Here is a 27,225-nt window from a genome sequence, read left to right as displayed (position 1 = left end):
ACACTGGTGTCTGTGAGTGCCATTGGAAAGGAAACTTTCAGAAAGACTACCTTCCCTGAATTCCCATTAAGCGCCGTGCCACCCTCCCTCGGCCCCCATCTAAGCGCGTCCACAAAGCTGAAACACTCCTGGATCCTGGGAGAAAGCCTCACGGACCCACAGTTTTGGAGCGACTCGGGGAAGTGACCCCAACCGCCCTCTCGTCAGCTAAGTAGGCACGCCCCTCCTTTGATGGACAGGCGAACTCACCAATGAAGCCCAGGGGAGGTCCCTTTGGCTCGCTAGGGGGCGTGCCGCCTTGGCTCTCCTCCGGCCCATTCAGGGGAGCCGAAGGTGCCGTTGGGGCGGGGCCCGACGCTCAGCAGCCAATGGGAAGAGCACAGTGGAGGCTGCGGGGCGAGGCGTTCGGGGCTGGCGGCAGGAGCGGCCGCGGCTGGGTTAGGGCAGGGCCCGGGCTGCGCGGCCGGAGCGAGGGCGGGAGCCGTGGCCGGAGCCGGAGCCGGGGCTCGGAGACGCAGTCGCGGTAGGAGCGGGGCGCGCCGAGTGTCGGGAGACGAGCGGCGGCCCAGGTGAGGGACGCGCCGCGACGGTTGGGGCTCTGCGGGATGTGTGGGTGGCGGGGACGGACGCGGGGCGCTTGTTGGCAGCGGGGCCCGCTCCCTGTCAGGCCGCGGCCGCGCTCCGCGCCTGAGGGCAGCCTCTGGGGCCGCGTCGCCCGCGCGCGAACTTCCTGTAGCTGAGGGAGCCGGGGGCGGGGTAGGGGTGTTGAGGGGCGTCCGGGGGCGAGTCGCTGAGGGAGCTGGGGTGGGGGACCGGTGTTGAGCGGCGCCCGGGGGCCGAGGGGAGCGCCAGAGGGGACGTAGAGGGGCCTCCGGAGGGCGCGCGGGGGCCGGGTTTCGAGGTGGGGTGCGGGGTCTGGGCGGGGAGCGGGGGGCGCCACAGGGGAGCGGACGAGTCCTCCTCGGCTCGGCTGAGACAGAAGTTGTGGAGCGGGACCCGTGGAGGTAAAAGTGCTGCTGCCCTAGCGGGATGGAAGACTCTCTGAGGGACTTAGCGAGGGGTGCGGGGGTTCCCTGGAGCGCGGGGGCGGTGGGGAGCGCAGGAGGAGGCGGCGGGCCGGTCGGCGTCACTTAGAAGGCAGGGCCCGGTCCTCGGGTGTCCTGGAGGGGAGGGGCGGCCAGAGCAGGCGGGACACTTATGCGGATGCGCTGGTTTGGGGCGCTTTGAAGACCGTCCTCCATTTCCTTCCTCCCCACCCTCCCCGTCCCTCACCGGCTGTACATGGGGTGGGCGGGGGTGCGGCGTGGGGAGCAAGCCCTTCCTTGTGAGCAGGTCCTAGGGCTGGGGGACAGGCAGGAGAGAGGCTGGGGGTGTTTGCCCCGTTGGCCCAAGGGGTCTTCCCAAATCGTGCTTTTTAGAAACGGGAGCTCCCTCCCTTCTCTGGAGTTTCCAGCCGTTGGGGCATCCGGAGAGGCCTGGGATTGGAGAGGTAGTGATTTCTGCCGCTCCGTTTCAGTGGCTCTTTGAGTTTCAGCTTCCACCGGAGGGGGTTGGCTTTCTTTTCAGACGGAGTTGGTCAGGGGGAGCGAGCTGTGCTGTCTCCTCGGGTCCCACACAGCTGCAGCCTTTGAGGGTTAGGCGCCTGAGGGAAGATGGCCTTCAGGTGTGGTCTGTGCACCATTCCTGGGTCTTCCCTTTCTCTCCTTTACCCCAGTTGTCCTGTATTTCTGTGGTTAAGGAGGGCTGGCTGCTCTGAGGCTCCGGCTACTCATTACGCTGTTTACCAAACACTCCCTGGCTGTCCTGATGAAAATCAGGAGGCCAGCTCAGAGATTTTAAACCTGGGCTACAAGCAGTGAGCTCACACAAGTTTTTCCCTTTCTCTGCTGTTCCTTGGTCCCCAGTAAACCCAATATGCTGAAGGATGGGCAGGTTGGAGCCCCAGGCAAGGGATCCAAGCAGGTGGTCCCTATTGAGTGCTGGCCTTCCCCTTCCTGCCTGAAATTTCTTATTCCGCTTGAATCACCAGCCTGCCGCAGCCTCCCCATAAAGTCATTGAAGGGGAACCACTACAACTGGGATTTCTCTTGTCATGTGGGAAACAATAATCTGTGTGCACTTACTTCTAGAGTTTCACAGTCTCCTGGATGAGGTTATGTTAGTTGAGATATGAGATCACTACATCAAAAACTTTTCTGTGCTGTGTTTTTCTCTTGACAATTGTCTGAGAGCTTTAAAGAAACTGGCCACGAGGCTGATGATATTTATTATGTGGGAAAGGAACGAAGCACAGAAGAACAGAGAGATTAGGTCTGTACTCCGAATTCACTTTTTGGGAGAAGAATGATAACATTTGAATGGAAATGTCATTCTTAACTCACACTATTGGGGAACTGGAACTTTGTTATTTTTAGCCTCAAGTATGTAAGATATAGGTCATAAGATTTAAATAATCTAAAAGTAAGTATGTATAAAAGCAATATCTGGGTTTTGAACACAGCTTGTTGCTGAAACATACAGCTGGCTTTCCCCATTCCTGGATGCCCAGTCCAGATTTCTGATGGCCAGGCAGTTTCTGGGGTGGGAGCTGAGGGGCATTTGTCTTTAAATTTTCTCATTTGTTTATCCACTTGGAAATCTGGTCAGACAAGGGCCTCATGCTCAGGTTTCCTTCCTCTGACTGGGTCACGGTTGATTCCAGGATGTTATGGAATTATCAAAAAGATGGCATAGATTTCTTAATAATAGTAAGAGCAGCTTGTGTTTAGAGATCATGATATCTGTTACCAAATGCTCTCTGGCCACCCTCACCTGGACCTCTCATCTGACTCGGGCCTGCCTTGTCTGCCATCAGATTGTGCTGGTGACTTTGTGAAGGCCACCCTCTAGATTATTTTTGTAATGACCACATTCGTGTGAGTGATGGTGCTGGCATTTTTTTTTTCCCCAATTAAAATTGTTTGGAATTGTAGCTGCATGCCTGAAGGCACCAGGGCAGTGCCTTCCTTAGGAAGTCAGCTTGCATTCCATGCGTAGAGACCTTTCTTTATGGCCCTGGCTGGGATCTTTCACATACCTGAAGGCATGTCAGTGCCTGAAACCTGGTTGCTGATGGGCTCAGTTCTGGCCCTAGGATGGCTGTGTAGGAATTCCTTCAGATTTTTGTATTCAAACGATTGTGCTCTGCCAACTGGAGATGATCTTTAAAGAAGAACTCAAAGCATTCTGTGCAATGCAACATTCCTGGCATACATGTAGTTCCAAAGGTAACTATTTCAGGGACAATGGCCATCTAAGAGCACAAGCTTTAGTATTTTGATTAAAGACACAACATGACAAAAATGCCTTACTTTAATATATTATCTTGCATTTATTCCCATGATTGTATGTTTATCTGTTTGCTTGGTAAAACAGAGCATTGTGGATTCTAGTTTTCTTGTTTCCTAGAATAAAAGCATTAGTTTCAATATTAAAATGTCATTTGAGAGTGTCCTGACATTAGGCACTGAAAGAACAAGATATGAAAGTGTAGAAATGAATAAAATGCTGTCTCAGTGATCAAAGGCCTCAGCAAGAAGCCTTAGGAAAATGAAGGGAGGGAAATTTTGCTATAACTTTAGAAAGAACATATGCAGTGGTTTGTATAATATTAATGTGCTCTATGGCTGTATGAGATTTATGTGACTTTTTCCTTCCCTTGAATGTCGGATTGTAGAGTGTAGATGGAGACTAGGAGCCCTGGGCTCAGTCCAGCGTCTTCCTGACTAATCCTGAGCTGAGGACAGCCACATACCTTAGGGTCTCAGTTTTCATGTTTGTAAAAGGAGAGCCTGAGAGGTTCTTAACTGTTTGAGAAACTGATAACAAGTACAGACCTCTTCCCAGAAAGCACACCTGTGGACAGCATCAGAGGCCTGGACCCCAGATTAGGAACTCCTGGATCATCTCACCTCTAAGCGCCCTCTCACCTCTGATATTCTATAATCCTATTTTCCTGGTCATCTTTGAGCTAATAATAATAATGCCTCGTATTTACGGAAGACACTCCAGAGCATTTTCATCTCTCTTTTTTTTTAGTCCCCCAAACATTTCTGAGTGGTGTGGGTGGTGATGGATACTCCTTCTTAGGATAGGAGTATTCTTCTCCCATCGAGAGAGGGGTACCAGGCCTGGCCACCACTTTAGTAGGATTACATAGCCAGCAGCCTGTCCTGGGACCAGAGTCAGGGCTCCTGATTGCCAGCCTGGGGTTTTTCCATTAGGTTTAGCTTCCTTGGTGGTTGTCATTATGAGTTATGTTTGGCAGTGTAAATATCTCAGAGTGTGTCACTTACAGAGGAAATATTTGTTCATCTGCTGAAAGGACTGGGTTTTTTTTTGTTTTTTTGTTTGTTTTTTGGTCTGAATTTGGATCACTAAACACCTTTCTTGACTGTCAAAAGGTTGCTTATTATGTTTTTGTTATTTTTTTTATGCCATACTTTTCACTGGGAAATGTTTGTAGGACTTGAGTGTTTTGAGCATACTTGTTTCATGTTTATTGATTAAAGAGTACATTGAAATGATTACTTTCCAGTTGCATGGCGCTTGAGAAACTTGTGAAATAAATAAAAGAAAATTCCTAACATTTGACTTGTTCTGGTAAATCTGTCCTCACAGATGAGACTTTTACTGCAGCCTGAGAGGTGCCTCCCTGAGCCCAGAGCCACTGGGTGGGTAGGTGGAGGTGGGGTGGGGAGGGTGTTTGAGAGTCAGGTGTGGATTGTGCCAACCACCATGACTATCCACAGGGCTTCCTGTGGCCCTCTGGTCAGATTCTGAATAGTTTAGGGACTTTTTTTTTTTTTTTTCAGTTTATTAACAGAGTGCAGAGTATCAGCTACGTAAAGAAGTTGTATATGCTAAAGTATACCAAACTTTAAAGCCTCACAGATATTAAGTGGTTTATTACTGATGAAAAGACTCATCATAGTGAAGATGTGTTGAAGAATCAGACTTGGAGGAACTAGGATGGGCTACAGCATATATCTCTCAAATGTAGTATACATATGTGTTCTAGTATGTCTGATACCTGTAAGGAGACTGGACAACTCTCCAGGCATGGAAAAGGGTTATTTGCTCATTTCACAGTGCATTTCTTTAGAATACTGGAGAGACTGAGGCAGACCTGCACAGCCTCACTGAAGTCCAACATAGCCTGATGTCATGTGTCAGCTTCCTGGGAATTGCTCGCAAGAGGCAGTGGTGAGGTGAGGCTGTCAGAGGGCAAGGCTGGTGATGAAAGGTAAACTCCAGGCAGCTGCTACTGGGCAGAGGTGGCATTCAGTTGACTAGACTGCCTGCCGTGAACTCTGCTAGTGTTTATGGGCCCTCCTCTGACCTGGGTCGGGAAGATCCCTTGGAGAAGGAAATGGCAACCAGCTCCAGTATTCTTGCTCGGAAAATCCCATGGACAGAGGAGCCTGGAGAGTTACAGTCCACAGGGTCACGAAGAGTTGGACACAACTGAGCACACGCATGCTGTGATGCACACACAACGTGGCCAGGAAACTTGCATCTGTTGGCTCTCTTCTTCCAGAGGCCGGTCTGTGATTTAAATATTGATAGAGTAGCAGAGTTGTTAGTAGTGAGCTGGGGAACTCCATTTCCTGAGCTGTTTGAAGGGAGTGTGCACTGATGAGGGGAAGTGTGCAGGGTGGGTTGAAGGGAGCCTTCCTGGCCGCTGTGTGTGTAGTGCCCCTGATGCTTGGCGCTACTCACAGTTCTAGGATACTGAGATTCAGGTGACTGTTAGGAGGTGAGCTTAGAGGCCATCCCATCTTTGTGACAGTAGCAGATGGGAGTAAGTACAGAGGAAGGGCAGACAGGAGGGTGGATCTGACTGCCTTCAGGACACTGCAGAGAGCTGACCTTCAGGGAGGTGACCTGGCAGTGGTTTTACTCTCCAGGCGGATGATGACTAGAAGGAGAGTCCCAGGCAGAGGTATGGAGTTGTAAAGAATGTGGAGGTGTGAGAGGGGCCCCGAGGGTGGGCAGGCTTCATACTGTGTGACCTGCCTTGTAGGCCAGGCAAGGATTTGGGCCTCCTTCTGGAGGATGGAGGAGCCGTTTTGGGGAAGCAGACACAGCAGGTTGAAGCTCTGCACAGGAGTGAGACGTCAGGCGAGATGTCAGGGATGCAGATGGGCAAGGGGTGTTTCAAGTGGCTCATTTTAACAAAGTCACTTATGTTCCTGGAGGCTCACGGATTTCCATGGAAATTCTTAGGAAGCAGTGCTAATCTCTAATGAGAGGGGCTTCCACAGTGGGATTGGCATCAGTCTTGACTCAATTTCTTTGCCTGTATTTACATTGGTAATACAGCAGCTGCCTGGGTTCTGCTTCTCTTTTCATATGGTTTATGCTCACAGATCCACACAGTTAGTGTGTATCTTCCACTGCCAGTTCCCACACACAGTAGATATAGTAGATATAGCAGGTAGCATGGCTTCAGAGCCACACAGCCCTGAGTTTGAGTTCCAGCTCCACTACTAGGCAATTTCCTTGGCCAAATGCTTCAGTATCTCCCAAACCAGGGTACTGACAGCCCCTCCTCATATGATGTGAGGAGGGTAATGTGTGAGAATGGACTGTAGACCCTGAGCTCAGCACCTGTGCCTGGTCTGTGGTGCCAACTCAGTAACATTGATATCCCTCGAAGTGCAGCGCCTACTGAGTGAATTGGCTAATTAAGAGAAAATACACCTTTACAGATCTCAAACTGATGTTACACTATCCAATTTTACTGAAAATCCTAAAATGCAGTGTTCTTTTCTCAGCCTAAGTCTATTCAGTATACTCAGACCTTTTCTTGGTGACTCAGGGTCACAGGGATGCTGTTGGGGCGGTTGATGTGGACGAGGCTTCCAACCCTGTTTGGAATACCCTCCCATCCTGCCGCTGACAAGGCCTGTCTTGTCTGTTCTCCTCCTCTAAGCTTCTCTCTGATTCTGTCCCCTTGGTTGGGATGAAGGCCTGAAGGCGATCTCTCCCTGGATTTTGAGGGCAGCCCTGCCACACAGAGGCCTTGTTCCCATCTGGGCTGGTGATTCTGTGCTCGAATTGAGCATTACATAGGCTATTAGAAAGCCTGACCCTGACCTTTGGTGTTGTGACTAGCTTTAGTGACTCAGAATTGGAAGGGACCCTGTTTGATGGTGACAATAGCTCATACTCAGGTAATGAAAAATATAAAGATTTGAAAAAGCAAATTGTAAAGCAATAGGTACACTCATCACATGTGTAAAATATTAAAACAATATACAGTGACTATAGTTAAGGTTGTGGAATAATGGAAAGTTTCTTCTTGATTTCGGCACTGTTACATTGCCTTTTTACTTTAAAAATTAATATTTAAGCAATAAGTTGACTCCATAATTAAATAAATAAACAGCTTGGTTGCATAGGCATTTTCAGTTTACCAGGAATCTTCCCATAGTCCTCATTTTGTTTTCAAAACAGCCTTGTTGGTCTGCTCCCCTCTTCATTTCCAGAGGAGGATAAGAGGGAGGTATGGAGGGTCAGTGGTTTTGCCTGAGGCTGGCCAGCCAGGACCCCATGTGGGCCTCAGCCTGAGTCCATAGTTCTTAGACAGCCCAGTTATGGGGTCTCTGCTGCAACCTGCAGGGTGGTCTTTAACATAGAGAATAAACTGTGGCTAGTGCTTTGAAGTTTCCTACTGAATACATGAAATTTTATTATTGTAAAGTGATACCCAAGCCATAGTTTGTGAACATTTTCATATTTTAAACAATGCTTGTGTTCCATGGTATCCAATTATGTTGTCGCCAACTAACTGTGCCAAGTGTGAGCTGTGATCTTCAGAAGAACCACAAAGCAGGCTCCACAGCCCATGTGGACCTCCGGGCCTGCTATTAGTGGGTTCTGTAGCTGGCTGATTGCTGGAGGAGAGAGCGGGCCTACCTGGGTGCTGTTGAGCTGAGACGTGACGATGTTTTAATTAATGAAGTGATTGTGCCCTCCGCACCAGTGAAGGTGTCATCAATTAAGGAGCCTGGCAGCCAGTGAGGAGGGCAGAGCAGAGGCTGGGCATTGCCGTCTGGGACAGGCCTCTGGCTCTGGGGGCTCTTGGGGGACCCTACAGGAAGCTTTACGCTCCTGCTCATTCAGTTTTTGCTACAGATGGAGTTAACTCCACTTTACACAAGAGTAAACCAAAGCTCTGAGAGATGAAGTGACCTTCATGGGGTCATCGGCAGAGCTGGCCCTCGGCCTGACTCTGAAGCCACACTTATCTGCTGTCTTGAATAGGTGCATTCTGAGTCACTTGTCCTCAAATATGAAAAAAATCTGTAAGTTAATCTTCCTTCCCCACCTCTCGGAAACACAGAAAAGAGGCAAGTTATGTAGTCTTTTGTTTAAGACAGGATCTCTGCCTGCAACTAACTTGATAAAGATAATCCAAGAGTTTGCACTAGTGTATGCAGTGGGGAGATACGGCATAAAGGCAGAGGCTTTTGAACAGCTGAGCTGGGACTTCAGAGCTCCTGGCTTCGGTGGGAGTGCTCCTGCCTCATCTTCCACTAGCTGCTTTCTGAAAGGTGCTGTATGAGATTGAAAAAGCGCTCACTTAGGGGAGAAGAAATTACATTTCTGTCAAGCGTCCGTTCGCACTACACTGCATAAAATTACAGAAGAGCGTCACATTTCATTGGCATGACAGCACAGGAAGATCATCTGGACAGGTAAATTACAGCAGATGTTTGTTTTTATGCTTGTAAATATCAGTCACTTTTATGTCAAAAGACTTCCTTTGCTTTCTGGTCTTTTAAAAATTGAAGGCACAACATAGAAAATAGAGTTCTTTTGAATAAAGAACTCTTTGTGTTCTACTTTCCATATGCTTTGCAGTATAAAGTTATCTTAGAAGCAGTAGCTGCACCTACTAACTGACTGCTTTGTTCCCAGCTTCAGAAGAGGCTGGAGAGCTGTGTTGCCCCTGTCTGTCCTCACAGAGACACTCGAGACTCCCAGGTTGCCAGTTTGGACGTGAGGGTACTGCAGGCAGTGAGACCGTGTGCTGAGCCCAAGGTCCCCAGGGTTGTAGGCAGGGGAGAGAGTTTGAAGCCTGCACTGGCTACATTGTGTTGAGGGTGAGAAAGATTCCTGGTAAACTGAAATTTTACCAGTGGTAAAGAATCCACCTGCAATGCAGGAGATGCAGATTGATTCCTGGGTTGGGAAGATCCCCTGAGGAGGAAATGGCAACCTACTCTAGTGTTTCTTGCTCAGAAAATCCCATGGGCAGAGAAGCCTGGCAGGCTACAGTCCGTAGGGTCGAGAAGAGTAGGACCTGACTGAGCGCACACACCCGCCGCCTGGCTACCTGTCCCTGTCTCTCCTCCTCAGTCTACACTGTTACAGTTGTGTTATTCAGATCCCCTTAAATATTTTATCAAATATTCTTCCATGTTATTATCATTGTTCTTAAAAAGGTTTTTAATGGTTGTGTAAGCCTGTTGATGTAATGAGATTAAAACATTCCCCTGATAATGGACATTTTATGTGATTTCCACTTTTATTTTTTTGCTTTATTGTAGGTGCATTTGCAGTTGACAATTTCATTTTTCTTTTTTCATTTGTATAATTAGTTCCTGGGTATAAATTCCCAGAACTAGAATTCTTGGATTAAAGGATATGAACATCTTAGAGTTTTCTGAAAGCCTGCTCTGTCACTTCTGGGTTTATATTTCTGATTTTTAAGAGAAAAAAATTGAGATTTCTTTTTCCTCTTTAAATTACTTTGGCCTTTAGAACTTTCAAGTATCTGTGAGATAAACTTTTGTGAGGTTTTCTTAAATGAGTCATATTTCCTCCCAAGTTTCTGGATATAGTTTTACTTGAATGAGATATTTTGCTTCATAAGCAAGAAGCAGTCTTTGAAAAAGTCCTTACTACTTTCTGTATTAATCACCTGAGCTGCCGTTCTACATTCCCTTAGTGGTCAACATTTGTGATTGCATTCTTTCATCAATTCAGTTGTCATGATGCTCTGAACCAGGGTCTGACTCAGAACTTGTTTTCTTTTCCTCACTTGTAATGTGCATATTGGGAAAGACCATGGAAGATTGTTTCTGCTGATGTCATCTCCACCAGGACAGCCTAGGGGATCTCGCCATCCTTTGCGTTTCTCTGTAGCTCTGAGGGACATTCCTATCTCTGCCGTTACTAGAGGCAAACATTCCAGAGGAGTACTGGGACATTCATACTGTTGGTGTTTACTCTTTTTCTTTTCTTCCTTTCTTTTTGGCTTGTTTGTTTTCCCGTTCTGAAGTCACCTTGTCCTTTACCGTGGATTGGCTTACCTTTTCACATTCCACTGTTCTTAGGTGTTCACCTGCAGATTGAGCGGAGTCCTGTTTTCTTTCCTGGTGGCTCATTTCTCAAGGTCTGCAAAGGAAAAACTGCTTAGCAAGGTCAGGAGGACCCTGGGTGGGGAGCAGTGGCCAGACCTCAGCCCTCACCCTCGGGTCCCCGCCCCTGGATGCCTGCTGCTCGCCTCTATTGCACCCGAAGGAGGCTGTTTCCTCTTTAGTTCTCTGGCCTTATCCTGGACAAAAACTCCTCTTTTCTTGGTTCCTCTTCTCCTTGCTAAGAAAGTCTGATGTCCACAACACATCAAAACATCACTACATATTAAGGCAGAAATAAGAGGAAATAATCACAAACTACACAGAAGCATGGCAGGAGCTTTGTTTCTTAGGCACAAGTGAGTTTTTGATGCCAGTGCTGTGGGCCTGACTGTATTGGCTCAGCTAGTGCTGCCTAGCTTCCTGCTTCCCTTTGCCACCTGTTTATTCAGTCAGTAAAGCCAAATTTTAGAGTAATGCTTTGTTCTGTGCTTGGTCGTCTGCGTTTTTATTACACACATGGAAATTGTACTTTGCCCTGGTTTCCACAGATGCCTAAACATGTCTGGTGGCTGTTGCCTGGTCAGCTGGCTGAGCTGTGGTTTGTGTGTAAGGTGAAGATGCTGGTAGTGGCTGGATGGAAGCCCTAAGCCTTCCTGTGGCTTCTCAACCAAGCTAGATGGTAACCACTAAGCTCCAGAGGTACACGGTCATACTTCTCTTTGTCCTTTCCGCATTTCCTGTTTTATTTCCTGAGAAAGCTCTGCCCAACTGCCCCAGCTTGGCAGGGTGTGGCCTGGAATGGAATGGGGTGACTATTTCAGGACATGGACCTTTGAACCATGAGGCATGATTCCTCAGCAGCCCTTAGCCCCAGCTTTATTCTGGGGTGGACAGGTTGCACATTGTTCCATCAAGTTTCTTCTGCTTTTTAGAACTGGGGCGGGTGACTGGAGCCCAGAGTTAGGCTTTACGTGATAGTCTCACAGAAGAGGGGCCTTGAAGTGGGGCCAGAGCTGGTAGTCTGGCCATGCAGAGGTCGTGGAAAAAAAATTTGATTGGATGATCGGAGTGCTGCAGTATGCCTCCTTTTATGAAAATGTAGTGAAGTGGTTACTACAGTAAATTCCAGACTTTTGTTATTTTGCCCTTTAGATTTCTTTCTTTCTTTCTTGGTCTTGCAGGTATAGGTCTGAAGTTGCTTAGTTGGGATTGGACTGGGCTGTCTCATTACCTCCCTTTAAAGCTCAGACAATTTTGTTTCCATAATTGGAATAAACCCCAGAATTGCTCTTTTGGACCTGTGCTAGTTTGTCTACAACTTTCACTAAGAACTTGCAGGTTCGTGAAATTTAGAAATAGTTACAATGGCATGCCCTCTTAACTTCTAAGTAAAAAGGCAGGGGGAAAAAACCCCAAACCTTTAAATCCTTGCCTTATAAAAACTTAGTGGTGTGACTGGAAGAGGGGGAGGCCCACTGTCAGCGGCAAACTGTCAGCACCCCTGCCCCGCCCCGAACTCCTGGGGAGTGGGTAAGAGGAAGGAGCTTTCCCTCCTTGGGGTGGAGGTGGAAGATTCCAGTATCCAGAGTCTGTGAAGTGCTGCTTCTGGGCCCTCTGCAGGCTCCTGCTGTTGATGGGGGCCTGACTTTTCACCTCAGGTTGTTCTCTGCTGTAGGAGGGCCTTCTTGGAGCAGTGGGTCAAGCCCTGCTGAGTAATGGTCATGGGCCAGCCCAGTGTTCTGTGCGGCAGGTGTAGTCGCGAGTTTATTTCCTGGGCTTGAATCCCAGTTCTGCAGTTTATTGTGGGTCCTTGGGAAGTTCCGGATCTTTCTGTGCCTCAGTTACCTCACTTCTAAAATGGGCACAATGAGAGGATTGTTGTAAGGGCAGGATGAATAAGTATGTGCCGTATACTTGCCTGGGACAGTGTTGCACTTTGAGAGCCCCATTTAGTGTGGCCATTGCGTGCCTCTCAGCCTCCCAACTGTCCTGCCATGTGACTCTTTGATTCTGACTTTGCAGTTGAGGAAAGAGGCTCACAGAAGCTTAGTAAGTCCTCAGACCCAGATCTGCCTTAAAGTTCTCTCTTCAGTGCATTGGTGGCTCCCCACAGGGAACCGGGTTCCCCAGGGCATTAGAGGATGATTACAAAGGACTATACCCACCAGGTGTACTTTGTAGATGTTTTTTTTTTTTTAACTGCCCTTGTACACACACAAAGACACACAGACACACAAAACATTTATATGTTACTGTATAAAAATGATGCTATTATTATGATTAATAAAATAACAATTCATTTTAAAGCTTGAGTTTATTATAGTCTTTTGTCATCTTGATTTCCTGAATCATTGAATCAAAAAGTACTATCGTTTAGGAATCTCAGGACCTTGTTAGTCTTAAAACAAAGCATCCTTTTGTGGGGAGAATTCAGTAACTGTCTATTGTTGCCCTTTTCTTGCCCTGTATCTTCGCATATGTCCTTCTGTATTTCTGGCATCTGGATGCCTCCTCAAGGACCAGTGGGCTTAAAACTAAACGTTCAGAAAGCAAAGATCATGGCATCTGGTCCTATCACTTCATGGCAGATAGATGGGGAAACAGTGGAAACAGTGATAGACTTTATTTTCTTGGGCTCCAATATCACTGCAGATGGTGACTGCAGCCATGAAAGTAAAAGACACTTGCTCCTTGGAAGAAAAGCTATGATCAACCTAGACAGCATAGTAAAAAGCAGAGACATTACTTTGCTGACAAAGGTCCGTCTAGTAATAACTATGGTTTTTCCAGTAGTCATGTATGGATGTGAGAGTTGGACTATAAAGAAGGCTGAGTGCTGAAGAATTGATGCTTTTGAACTGTGGTGCTGGAGAAGACTCTTGAGAGTCCCTTGGACTGCAGGGAGATCCAACCAGTCCATCCTAAAGGAAATCAGTCCTGAATATTCATTGGAAGGACTGATGCTGAAGCTGGAGCTCCAATCCTTTGGCCACCTGATGCCAAGAGCCAACTCTTAGAAAAGACCCTGATGCTGGGAAAGATTGAAGGCGGGAGGTGAAGGGGACGACAGAGGATGAGATGGTTGGATGGCATCACCGACTCAATGGACATGAGTTTGAGTGAACTCTGGGAGTTGGTGATGGTCAGAGAAGCCTGGCATGTTGCAGCCCATGGGGTCACAAAGAGTCAGATGTGACTGAGCGACTGAACAGCATATGTATATATATAAATAATTCAATGAATTCCTGCTCCCTCCTCTGAGGCTCTAGTTTGCAGAATACAATCCTGAACCCAAACTGTGGACTTAAAGGCTAGGGCCTGCCCCCAGTGAAGCTGCCTATTGCACGGTGGCCACCTTGAGAGGCCTTTTCTCTTCTAGGAGAGCCCTCCTCTTTGTTAGATTTTGCTCTGTAATTTTACTGCCCTACTCACCTAACCTTGGTCATTAGTGTTCTGATACATGTGCTTGAAACTCAGCACTATGCTTTTTGACCTGTATTTGGGTCTCGGATCTCCTTCAGAATTTCATGAAAATAGATTCCATGCCACCTCTCCACCCTACTAAGGGGCTCAAACATTTTTTGCATGCAATTCCAAGAGATTCCTAAGTCCCCATTCATTTTTTGAACAAATAGTTGAATTTCTATCATGTGCAAGGCACAGTTCTAGGCTCTGGGGCCATAGAAGGAACTCAGTAGACCAGGCCTTACATTTTACTTGGGGGAGACAGAACATGGTTAGACAACTCGTGTCCCATACAGAGGGAAGGCTGGCCTCGGGGGCTGGAGCCTCCAGGCCTCATCCCCCCTGCTTAGCGGTAGGCTCTTTGCCAATCTCCCAGTTCCCTTTCACCCTCCTGAACTGGTTTTTGAGGTTATCATCATTGTCATAAAGATTTTAGAAGATTTAATGTTTATTGAGGCTTATTTTTTGCCAATACTATACCTTTCCATGCATGGTTATACTTATTCTTGTGACAACTTTGTTTTGAGGTGGAAAACTGGCCTTAAGAGAGGTTAAGTGACAGGTCTCATAGCTAGGAAGGGTGATGCTTATGATCAATGTGCAGTTTAGGGTTGCAGAATTCATCAGAAATGGCAACCAAAAATTTAATGTGACCATTTTGCCCTGGACATGTCCATTCTCTGACTGGTTCCTTTAGTAGTCAGATATTTAATTTTTACCTGACTGTCACGTCAAATTGCCTTGCTCAGGATGGAAACATGAGTGGAACATGCTTTCAGGCCTCTACATGGTGGCCATTATAGACACTGGGAGTTACCAGATATATATATATATATAGAGAGTTGTTTTCTTGTTTCAATTTTTAAGGCACTACCCAATGAACAGACTAACTTCCTGAAAAGTTGCTTTGAGAAAAACTTTGTATCCTATGCAGAGGGTGGAATAAAACAGGGTTTGTGCTCTTGACTCAGCTCCTGACATAACAGAATCATTATTCTGACTGGAAATTTGCAAGCTGCCATTGCCCTGGCATTAGCAGCTATTAGTTCCTTAAATATTTGCATTTAATAACTTCATATCTCAGCTTTCTTCTATGGCTTGCTGCAACTTCATGTCATACAAAGAACTGCACCTTTGCAGTTATTTTGAAACAGGACTAAGTGCTAGGGTGAAGTTTCTCTATAGCCATCTCATGTCATGGAGGAGCAGCTGGACTGTGGGTCTGGCTCAGTGTTACTTAAATGCTGCAGTGTCCAGCCATTCTTCCTGGGATTTTTGGGTTCGGAGAAGCCCTGAGGCTCGGAGGGGGAAGTTGTCCCTTTGTTATTTGACCAAGGGGTGCTTGTTGGAAGTCTAGTCCTGAGAAAGTCCAGAAGATATTCTAAGTGGAGCTTCCAGTCTAAAGGGTGAGGCAGGTTTGGAGGAGTCTAGGTTTGCAAGCCCAGTAGAATGGAGATTAGGGAATGAGGAGTTAGGGTGGTGGACAAGAGAGAACCTGTAGGATTTCTGAGCAGGATGCGATGGACAAGGCAGCTGTTGTGGCTTCTTTCCTTGGCTTCTCTTCTCAACCATGCACAGGGACAGAGGCCCTGGAATTCCCTGTTCCAGTAACCCCAGCATGATTTTGAGATGTGTTTGGGCCTCTTCCCTGGCTGTGTTCCACAGAGGGTGGACCGTGCCATCATGGACACACGCCTCAGGCTGAGACGTGGCCAGACGGTGGCTGTGTACAGGGCGTGTACATGTTGATGGGGCTGGGGTGCCCCACAAGTACACCAGGGGTCCTTGTGGTACAGGCCCCTCACTGTTGTGGATCCACTGTGTATTTGACCTCTGTAAATGATGAAGTCCTTGCTTAGTTACTGAGTGTGCTTGTCCCACACCATCTCTGCTGCTTATGGCCATGTGCAGAGCTTGAAGTTGTCCCTCCCTGTCTGACAGCTGGGACTTGGGGAGGTGGGTTCAATATCAGGCCTGTTTCCTACTCAGCTGTTCTTAGCATTAATCCAGCCACACCAGAGGAGGACTGCTTGCGCTGTGCCATTTACACAAAACCTGCTTCTCGGGCTTAGCTGATGGAGGTCTTTGGGATTTTGTTAGCATTCTGGCACAGTATCAGAAGGATTCTAGTCTACATCACGGTTTTTTTTAGAGCTCACATTTTATTTCCTCTCTAGCCTGGAAGATTCAGTAAACAACTTTAATACTGTCATATAGAACTTTAACTTGCAGCATAGCACAGATAAATCTGGCTTGGGGGTAAATAGCTCTTCTAGAAACAAGTCAGTTCACTTCAGCAGCAGCAAAGCAGTGTTTACAAGAACCTTTCCGGGCACATTCTTCCTGTACCTTCTTGTCCTCTGGGAGGGGAGGGAAACCCCTCAGTCACTTGTCCAGCCGCGGTGTCGCCCTGTGACCATCCCAGGGCTGCTGGGGCTGAAGTGCCCCTCGGGTTGGAGATGGAGGTGAGCGTGGGACCTGCCTGAGGACTGTGGAGCCTTCAGTGTGTCCCGAGCTCAGAGAGTCACTAGAGCTGGTCTGAAACTGTGTCCTCACCAAAGAGAGAAAAATAAAGACTTGGTAGTTTTTCTGTGTTAAGGTTAGCAACTGTCCTTTCTTGGGAAGGAGTCTTTTGGTATAAGATTGTGACCTTTGTCTCTCTTAGTCTGAAAATGTCTTTTCTTTTGCTGGTGGTGATATGAGCTGGTAGTTTTTTAAAGAGTACACTTACTTGACAAAATAAAGTTAGCAGCCTTCTGTAACTTGCCTCCAAAAGTCTATAAAGGATTTTGGTATAACTCGGACAATCAGTTGCACGTATGTAAAGTATATGGTGTGATGAGCACACACATGCAAGATAATGAACATGTCTATCACCCCCCAAAGTTTCCCTGAGCCCCTGTAGCCCCTCCTGCCTGCCCCTCACTACTCCCAGGTGGATGTTGGTCTGCTTTCTGTCACTGTAGATTAGCTTGCACTTTTTACAATTTTATATAAGTAGAATCATACGCTGTATCCTTTTTTTTTCAGTCTGGTTTCTTACACTTCTTATAAATTATTTTGAGATTCATCCCTGTCATAACATATATCAATATTTCATTCTTTTTAATCCAGTGTATAGATATGCCACACTTTGTTTATTCATTCACCTATTTTTTTTTTTTTTTAGTATATTAAAAAAAGTCACTTTCTTTTTTAAAATTTTAATTTGTGTATTTTTGGCTGCCCTGGGTCTGCATTGCTTGGCATAGGCTTCCTCTGTTGTGGCAAGCAGGGGCTTCTCTTTTGTTGCGATGCGTGGGCGTCTCATTGCGGTGGCCTCTCGCTGTGGAGCCGGCCCTCGGTACGCAGGCTTCAGTAGTTGCGGCACATGAGCTCAGTGGTGGCCAATGGGCTTAGCTGCTCCGTGGTATGTGGGATTTTCCCAGACCAGGGATTGAGCCCATGTCCCTGCATTGGCAGATGGATTCTGATATACAGAGCCAGCAGGAAAGTCCCTCATTCACCTACTGATGGACCTTTGGGCTGTTTGTAGTTAGGGCTATCACAAATAAAGCTGTTATGAACATTTGTGTATCCAGACATGCTTTCATAGCTCTTGGGTAAATACTAGAATGGTACACCTTGATGATGGCGATGTTGGTTTAACTTTTTAAAACACTGCCTAAATATTCTCTATTTCTAAAGTGAGTGAGAATTCCAGTTCCTCCATGTCTTTGCCAATACACGATATGGTCATCTTTTTAATTTTTGCCATTTTAATAGGTCTGTAGTAGTGTCTCACTCTGGTTTTAATTTGCATTTCCCTGATGACTAGTGATGTTGAGCATCTTTTCAAGTGTTTGTTTGCTGTCTGAATATCTTCCTTGGTGAACTGCCTATTCAAATCATTTGCCCATTTAAAAAGTTGGGTTGCTTATTTTATTAATTAGTTTTGAGATTTCTTTTGTATATTCTGGATACAAGTCCTTGTGAAATTTATGATTTACAAATATTTTGTCTCAGTCTGTAGCTTGTCTTGTCTTCATTCTCTTGGCAGTGTTTTTTGAAGAGCAGAAGTTAAAAAAAAATTAATAAAGTCTGTTCTTCTATGGTTTGTGCATTTTTGGTTGGTGTCATAGCTAAACTCTTTGCCTAACCAAGGTCACATGTTTCTTATAGAGGTTTTATAGTTTTAGTTTTTACGTTCAAGTCTATGATCCATTTTGAGTATTTTTGTGTGTATGGAATAAGGTATGCTGCTGCTGCTAAGTCACCTCAGTCGTGTCCAGTTCTGTGCGACGCCACAGATGGCAGCCCACCAGGCTCCCCTGTCCCTGGGATTCTCCAGGCAAGAACACTGGAGTGGGTTGCCATTTTAAGGTATGGATGAAGTTAATTTTTTTGCCCATGGATGTCCAGTTGTTTCAGTACTACTTACTTGTTGAAAATTCCTCCAAATTCGGCAGGGGCTTAGTTTTTAGTCAGTGAAATCCAAAAGTCTGGGAGTTGGGGCTCTAGGCACACAGATCTTGTCCCTTTCATGACTGTTTCCTGTTCTCATCAGGTTTCATGTAGCCTGGCTTTCTCTTTATTTTGTGTGTGTCTTAAGCCCCTTGATGGCAGAGGTGCTGTCGCTGGGCAGTGTGTGAGTAAGGGGCTGGGAGATGCCTGCCGTGATCCTGTGTGGTCTCATCCTCAACTCTGGGCCTTCCAGAGGTCTGGGCACAAAGCCTGAAAGATCTTCCTGGTGGGTGGGTTCCAGGCAATGCCTCTTTTCCAGAGGTGACTGTGGAGGCCTGCCAGGTATAGGGAGGTGCAGGGACAATGCGCCTTCTGTGCCTGGGTGGGTGGGGATGCACCCAGGCTGGGGTGTGGCTGCCGTTGAGGAAGTCGGGGGTGGGGGGGTTGGTGAGGGGGCGTTCTCATCTGTGTGGCCTGGCAGCAGTGTGACCTGTCATCAGCCTGAGAAAACATGGCTCCATTCTGGGCTCCTGGTTCCCCCTCAGCCTAGCTTTATGACTGTCTGTGAGGGAATGGGTATTCATTCTTCTTTTCTCTTCAGTCACACAGCGGTCCGAGAGGCCCCCACTTTTGTACCGCTACCCAGCAGCTTCACAGGGGGCAGTACAATTTCCGTCTGCTCTTTGGCCTGCGTGCGGGTCTCTTGGCTCGCACACTGCTGGTCGCACTGGTACTAGCAGTTAGTGCATCACCTGCACCTAAGAGCAGTGGCGCCTTTCCTCTGCTCTGAGCCCTTTTCCTGTATTATCCACCTGGTCCTCATAGCAGTGCTATGCGGTGGCTACATTTTACAGATGAGGAAACCAAGGTACAGAGAAGGCCAGATGTCAGAAGTCTTTTGGCTGTGCTTTCCATTATTCAGTGTTGGAGAAGGGATTTCATTTAACATTGGTCATTAACTCCCATTAAACAAAACAGAGATAGTGGTTTATGGGGCTCTCTCTTCTAAGTCTTCATTTCCTTATCAGCAGTGGGGAGCAGTTGAACCATTTGATCAGATTAAGATTCTTTAGTGGCTCCCAATAAACTCCAAACTTGTGATCTGGCCCCTGCTTACCTCCTCAGCCTCATCTCTTGCCACATTGAACTTTTGCGGGTTTCCCTCCTCACCTGTATCTTCCACAAGCCTTGCTCCATTAGCTGTAGATGCCCTTTCTTCCCACCGTGCCTACTGAACTTCTACTTAGCCTTCAAAACCCAGTTCTAGTTTTACCCCCTCTCCTCGATTTAAGGCGTCCTGTCGCTGGGCCTGCAGACTGCAAGGCCCGCACTTGCACCAGTGCATCTCAGGTCTGGAATGATTGGCCCACTGTCTGCTGGTTTCCCACCGGGCCAGGTGAGGTGGAGGGCAGGGACTGCCTTGTACCTTGGAATTCACTGTTCTTAGCTTGGTAGTTGGTAAAGACTCCACCTGCAATGCAAGAGACCCCCTGCGGTATAGGAGATGTGGGTTTGATCCGTAGGTAGGGAATATCTCTTGGAAAATGGCAACTGGCACACACCCCAGTATTCTTAACCTGGGAAATCCTTTGCACAGAGGAGCCTGGCAGGCTGCAGTCCATTGGGTCACAAGAGTTAGACATGACTTAGTGACTAAACCACCACCACCAACAGCTTGGTAATGGCATATAATAGAAGGCAAACATTTGTGGAATGAATGAATGTGACATGGATGATATGAGGACCCTCAGTTCTCAGGCCTGTTAGTTTGTCATCATCCGTCCCTGCAAGTGCCCAGGGCAGCCTTCATGGGGGAAATGATGTTGATGCATTTTAAAAGCATTATTCAGTGATTCCTTTCAATCCTGAATGAGGCTTACATAGATCTTTTTCCCCCTTCTCTGAGAATGAGTTCTTCTATTGTGTTAAAAATGCATATACGATTTCTTTGACCATCTTTTAAGTGCTTGCTGTGCTTGTACGTGCTGTCGCTTCAGTCGTGTCCAACCCTTTGCAACCCTATGGACTGTAGCCCGCCAGGCTCCTCTGTCCATGGGATTCTCCAGGCAAGAACACTGGAGGGTGCTGCCGTGCCCTCCTCCAGGGGAGCTTCCCAACCCAGGGACTGAACCCGCGTCTCCTGCATCTCTTGCATTGGCAGGTGGATTCTTTACAACTAGCACCACCTGGAAAACCCATCTTCTAGATCATAAATTTGACCATCTTTTAGATCATAAATTTAAGTTTCTATATTTTCACAAATGGGTGTGATGCCATTGTAATTTTTGTAGTAAACTCAATAAATAATTTTTGAAATTTTCTTGGCAGTGTTGGGGCCAGCAAGGATTGATTAGAATGGATCAAGTTTAATCTGATGTCTCTTTCTGAAGGAGAAAGAAGTTTGGCAAGAAATGTTAACTGTGTTTAAGTACAGAGAGCTGCTTAGAGATGTTCTGCTGCATTTCACTGTAGTCCACATGCCCGTGACTGTGAGTTTTACCCCTGAGTTGCTTTAGTTCAGGGACTTTTAGACTTTTGGCTGATGGACTCTGAAGCCGGACTCCCCTGGGTTGTTCAGATATGAACTTCTGAATTAGTTCCAGTTCATTGCGTAATGTATTTTTTGCTTTAATTACTAGGAGGCAGGATTAATCGGTTTCTCCTGTCTACTTTCATAATGCTATGTGTGGTGGGGGGAAGGAGATAAGAGAACAGAAGGTTAAAGTATATCTTTGTGAACACGGGTTTCAGTTTTATTTGGTGACAGTCCATTCCTGCTCAGCACACATCTGACTTCCGAACATGGTGCCAGTGTGTGTAGTCTTTCCTCCTGAACTCAGAATGGGCGGTCTTGAACCACCGTGGTGGGTGGCCAGGGATGTCCCTGAGGGGAAGAGCCAGCTGAGTTTAGGGGTGTTGTCTAGGGGCTTGAGATAGAATTCTCCTCCATGGAGAGCTAACCAGCTTGAATGCTGACAGTAGAGATCAATGTTCCAGCCCCTGCCACGTGGGAGATACTTCACATGCCTTATATCCAGCCCTTACCACAGTGCTTCCAGGCTAATACTATTGTCTCCTCTTTATACATAAAGGAAACCGGTCCAGAGGTAACTAAGATACTCATTCAGTATTATGCCTCTAGCAAGTGCAAAGCCAAGGTTTGAAGCCAGGTCTGTCTTGGTCTTTCCCCTGTAACATGGGGCTGGTGAGTGAGCTCCTTAGCCTCTTCTCTCATTGTCCAGCTACAGAGAACAGTTAGGACAGCTGGGGATGTGAGCATGTGGTCTCTGCTCCTGTGTCCATCTCGGTGCTGTGAGATGCGTGGCTCTGTCCTGGTCTGCTGGGGGGCAGAGATGTGGACATGCCCCAGCCAGGGAAAGTGTCTTCTTAAGCGAGTGTGAGGAGTGGTAGACTCTACAGTCAGGGTGGTATGAGGGGACAGTGCTGTGGATGCAGCCAGCAGATGGTAGTCAGGGGAGGCTTCATGGAGGCAGTGGAGATGTCTGTATCTCTATGTGTAGAGGTCTGTATAATTTCCATACAGTAAAATTCATTAGAAATTTAGGGACTTTATAGGTGTTGGGAATCAATGAAGTTTTTTAATCAGAAGAGTGGGATAAGATCAGACCTGGGTTTCAGGAAAGTTTTCTAGAAAAGGGTAGAGTTTGGATGTAGAGAGGCATATCTTCGATCCAGTCACAACTGCCCCTTCTTAGGGTGTTTGCTCTTGTGGTTCCCACTTCCTTCCAGTTATAGCACCAAAGCCACCTCCTCCCTGTGCTTTCCCTTATTCCTCAGTCTAAATTTTTTCCCTGTCCTGCTGTCTGTTGTATGTCTGACGTGCTCCCACATGGGCCTCCATCCGTCTCTAGTAGACCATCACCCAGGCCATGACCTGTTTACTACTCTCTCCTCTCAGAACAGTGCCAGGCCTTGCCAGGCCCTGATGAACAGGGTGGGTTGTGAGATCTCAGGTGGGTTGGAGCTGGCCTGGTGGTAGCATGGCTGGAAAGGGGAGAGGGGCTTTCTTTTCATTCTTTTCAACTTTGTTTAACCAGATGAATCCTGCCCTTGACTATACTTGTGGATGTTCCAGTTGGGTGGCCACTGCTCTTTCCTAAACAGCTGGGATGTTTGCCAGAAGTGCTGACCACTTCTGTGGCTGAGCTTTGTGGCTTAGGCAGCGGCATCATTTTGTTTAGTTTGGATCGCTTTTCCTTTCCCGTTGAGCAAGTTTTCTTTTGCTAGCTGTCATTGCCCTCTTTTAAGTCTCCCAGTGAAGCTCCTGGTCTCCCTTTCCATGTTTCTCCCTTGTCTGATGCTCATTTTTTTTCTATGTTAACTCTGGGGAAAGGGAAATCAACTTGGGGTTGTTTGACCAACGCTATGTAGAGCAAGGGAATTGTGGATTTTGAAATTAAAGTTTGAGCTTCCTGATTCTGGGCTTTTGCGGTGTGCCAGACTCTAGGCTCAGCCAAGATGACCTTGATCTGTCCTTTGTGTGGGTGGTGTGAGGGTGAGGACAGATGTCTAGTGGCTCTTTATGAACCCACAATGAACAGGAACCCTGCAGTCGACATGGGAGGACATGGTGGGCCTGGAGGCAGGTAAATGGCTCCAAGTGGAGATAGGGCTGTGGAGCCTGTGGTAAGAATGTGAGTTTACTCAGTCATTTCTGGGTGGAGAGCACTTGTCAAATTTCAAGGTCTTTTCCAGACGTGACCCCTTCTTTCAGCATGTGCTGTAGTGGAGAGGTGGGGGTTGACACCACCTGAGGCTGGATAGCAGGCGTGGGGAGGGGGGCGTGCTGTGAGAGGGGTCGCTGTTCTTGGTGCTGTTCTCTCTGTTAGCAAGTGTTTCAACAGGCCCTTCCGAGCGGTTGGCTGAGGGGTGGTGTGTGTGATCGGATGGGGGTGCTGGTTGGTAATGGGTAACCCTACTGAGCCCTGGAGCTGGGTCTGGGTGTAGAAGGAAGGGAAGCCAGGGGTGCGTGGGAGGCTGGGACCACCACAGAGCCCCTGAGCACACCCATCTGCTGGCTGTAGTGGATAGGATATAGAGCCCAACAGAAGCAGCCTGGGGGAGCCAGCCAGTCTCTCGGGGTAAGCACCCCATCCTGCGAGGTACGCAGCTGCAGGGAAGGGTCTCTGTGGTCACGTCATCCCTGCACACTTCCTGATTTCATTTTTTATAGGACGCATCTGGCTTTCCTGACCTTTGGCTATCAAACAGAACAAACAAACCAATAGATATCCATCTCTAGGATTTAATTTAGAATAAGAAAAATGTAAGTATGGGCCCCATTTCTGTTTTTTAGCCACTCCCTCACCCCCCTGCTTTTGGGGGGCAAGCACTTGCCTCTTTTGGTGTAGCTAGTCACAACAGCTTGACTTCTGTATCCCATCGTTATGAAATTGGTGGGAGGAGACCGTCTGTTTCTCCATAATGGGGAGGTGTTCAGCACTTCCCCAGGCTAAGTGAATCTTGTAGCAGGCAGATAAGCCAATGCTTTGTAATCTTTTGGCATAGGTGAAGTGAGACAAATTTAATTTCCATTTCCTTCTGGTTTGCTTTGCTCGTTATCCCCAGATGTCCTGAAGCACCAAATAAAGGGAATGTTTCCCACTTGGAGCCGTCTTCGCGCCAGGCATAGCTCACCGGCTGTCCTGGTCCCCACACCATGCTTCTGTCCCTGGCAGACGGGCTTCATGTTGTCTCCAGGCTCAGTCTGGGGAGGTGGGTGAGTGCCGGGGGAGCAGGGTTCTGTTAGGTTAACATAGCAATGTCAGAGCACCTTCAGGAAAGCCTGGACCTTTTTCTTTGACTCATTTTACTTTCTGGCCACACCGCGCAGCTTGTGAGAGCCTGGTTCTCCGACCAGGGATCGAACCTGGGCCCACCAGCTGTGAAAGCACCAAGTCCTAATCACTGGACTGCTAGGGAATTTCCTGGGGCTTTTTCTTTTAGATTGGAAATTGAGAATTCTGAATTAGGTATTTTTATTAATTTGCCCGACCTTGAAGCAAGTTATATAGCTGTTCTGTTTCCACTGATGGCAGGGAAGAACGTTTTTAATGCCATGCTAAGTGAGGTGCCTCTTAGCATGTGCATAGCTCCTTCAGCCAACTGTTTTGCTAATTTATTCTATACAAGGCAGTGCTGTCCCCAGTACTCGGGGTGACCCCTGACCAGTGGTCACTTAGCCTTTGTCTCATGGGACTGGGACTGGCTAGCTGAAAAAGTTCGATAAAGCAAGAATCGTTAAAAACATAAACAGTTTAGGCATTTTATTTCTAACTTAAAAAAATTATATTTCATGTGCTAATCTTTCATTGACCCTTTCTTTTACTTTGAATCTGCTGATCTGAATTGTCAGTTGTTTTCTTCCATAAACCATGCCTGTTATTTGTGTTTGATATTCAGTTTTTGCCTGAGGATTCAGAACTTAGATGCATGAAGCAACTTGAGTTGCTCAATCCTAGATTTTACAAGTTTTCACCCAATCCTTTACTCGTCTTACCTGTCTTAACACAAACCTATAATTTAGTTATGATCTTTAAAGTTTTTAAAAATCTTAGCAACTGTATACTTGTTTCATATTTTATAGTTAATGGTGAATGTATGGGAGTGTGTGTGTGTATATATATATATATATATATATAATATATATATTATATTATATTTGAAAAGACCCTGATGCTCATTTGAAAAGACCCTGATGCTGGGAAAGACTGAAGGCAGGAGAAGGGGACAACAGAGGATGAGATGGTTGGATGGCATCACCGATTCAATGGACATGAGTTTGAGTAAACTCCAGGAATTGGTGATGGACAGGGAGGCCTGGCGTGCTGCAGTCCATGGGGTCACAAAGAGTCGGATATGACTGAGCGACTGAACTGGTAAATATATAATACACACACACACACATTCATTCACTATACACTTCCATATATGTTGGGTAAGATGTTACAGAAAACCCAAACAAACTCTTTGGCCAACCCAATGTTTACAAGTACATATGCATTTATGTGTGCCGTTGGCATGAATGTGTTTGGGGACAAACACTTGTTTAACACACAGGGCAACATATAGTTCTGTTTGCCCCATGTGGCCACAGTGCCAAGGAAGTCTTTTAGTAAGTTAGACAGGGATTCTGATCTCAGGAAGCCTCCAGCCTCATGGGGGAGGTTTCTGTACTTCAGAATCTGTAGCACAAGCTAGAAAGTGGCAGATGCCTTCAGAGAGACTGGGTACTCCCAGCAGAAAGGGATCAGAAAATTCATGGAGAAGCAGTATTTGACCTGGGCCATTTCTTTCTGTCTTCAGTTGAATATTTTTCTGTAAATAGAGGTATAAACAGAGGTGACTATCACTGGGCCTTGGGCAGTGGTAAGAATATCTGAAGTGTTTTTGAGGTTTCTGTGTCTATCCTTTGTGGAATCACTTGCTATTTCTCCTAAGTGACAAAGTGTCGTCATACCCCTGTTGTAGGGGGTTGGTCAGGAGGGATGGCATTCCGGTCACAGTTCTGTGGGCCTAAGCTAACCTGAGCGTATGAAAGCACTGCCTTGGGAGACATTGGGTGGGGCGGCCTCACAGACTCGGTGAGTCCCTGCAGAGGAGTCAGGGGAGGGATGGTTGTTCCCAAGGGGTGGGGGATTCTGCAAAGCCCAGTTACAATGCCATCCCCAGAGGAGAAGGAATGGGTGCTGGGCATGGAGCAGCCTGTTTGGAAATGCTTTATGGAGTGCCCATGGAATGGATAACACATTAACCAAGGACCAGGAGGCAGCCCGGTGGCAAGCGCACTTCTGTATTATCTCACATGAGTCCACCTGAGCTTCTAGAGGCTAAAAAACATAACACATCCTCCAAAGAAACTCAAGAAATAGGTGGTTCTCATGAATCCAAGAAATGCTGCCAAATGGCCGCCTGCAACTTACTGTCTGGGTGAGCAGAGCAGCCGTCCTGAGTTCTGTCCTGCTTAAGCTTAAGTGAGGAGAAGCGGCATCATCTAGGGGCAAGGAGCCCAGCTGTGTGGTCAGCCAGCCAGGCAGAGGGCGGACCCTTGGCTCTTCCGCCAACGTGGTGTGGACCTTGTGCTCCTCTTTGCGGTGTGCGACCACAGCTGTTTGCAATATTCTTTATTAGATTTCTCAGAGTTACAGGTTATTGCATATGTTACCCTACGCTCATGCCAAGAGAAACAAAAAGATGTATACACAGAAAGATGGTAATAAACCTCCCGCCCAAACTCTCTGAGATGAACCAGCATTGACCCTTATAGTGTTGTGGGGCCTCCACAGCTTCCCCCAGGCTCTCACACACACCAGCGTGTATTTTAGTAAAAAGGAAGAAGGCTGCGGGCATCATTCAGCAACTTGCTGTTTTCACTTCCCTTTGGCTTTCACGCTCCTGATTTTAAACTCTGAGAACAAAAATCTAACAAAGTGCTCTGCGTGTGGCAGGTGTTCATTGTTGAGTGAAGCAATGAACGCTGTGCTCTGGGTATCTCTCCAGGTCAGTAGTTTCTGGAAGTTAGGCCAGATTAAGTTGCTTCAGCCTTTCTGTAGGACATACTTCCTCACCAGCAGTGTATAAGGACACCCTTTCCTGGGGATTTCCATCAGCACTAGATGGGTTTTTGGTGGTTTTTTTTTGCTAATCTGATGGGTAAAAATCATATCCTATTGTTATTTATTTGGCTGCATTGAGCCAATTGCGGAATCTTAGTTCCCAACTCGATAGTGAAAGCAAATGCTGCTCCCACTGATATTTTAATTTATACTTTCCTAAGTACTAGTGAAGTTGAGCTTCAGTTCAGTCGCTCAGTCGTGTCCGACTCTTTGCAACCCCGTGGACTGCGGCACGCCAGGCCTCCCTGTCCATCACCAACTCCTGGAGT

The 27,225-nt window shown here is 47.0% G+C and overlaps 1 protein-coding gene across 2 annotated transcripts in view; it reads left to right on the top strand.

Annotated features, from left to right (window-relative positions):
- Positions 1–341: 341 nt before the first annotated feature.
- Positions 342–27,225, top strand: part of PACSIN2 (protein kinase C and casein kinase substrate in neurons 2) — a 112,186-nt gene continuing 85,302 nt past the window's right edge. The window contains exons 1-2 of one of the 2 annotated variants that reach the window (XM_069586160.1): positions 394–569; positions 23,515–23,607. The gene's annotated coding sequence lies outside the window, so the exon portion shown is untranslated. Of the gene's footprint in view, positions 570–23,514; positions 23,608–27,225 lie in introns of both variants that reach the window. The other variant, XM_069586157.1, reaches the window with a different exon arrangement.

Source organism: Ovis canadensis, chromosome 3, assembly GCF_042477335.2.
Source record: "Ovis canadensis isolate MfBH-ARS-UI-01 breed Bighorn chromosome 3, ARS-UI_OviCan_v2, whole genome shotgun sequence".
NCBI classification, from domain to species: domain Eukaryota; kingdom Metazoa; phylum Chordata; class Mammalia; order Artiodactyla; family Bovidae; genus Ovis; species Ovis canadensis.
Note: the sequence above shows the minus strand (reverse complement) of the source record. Positions and strands in the feature narration are given on the sequence as shown.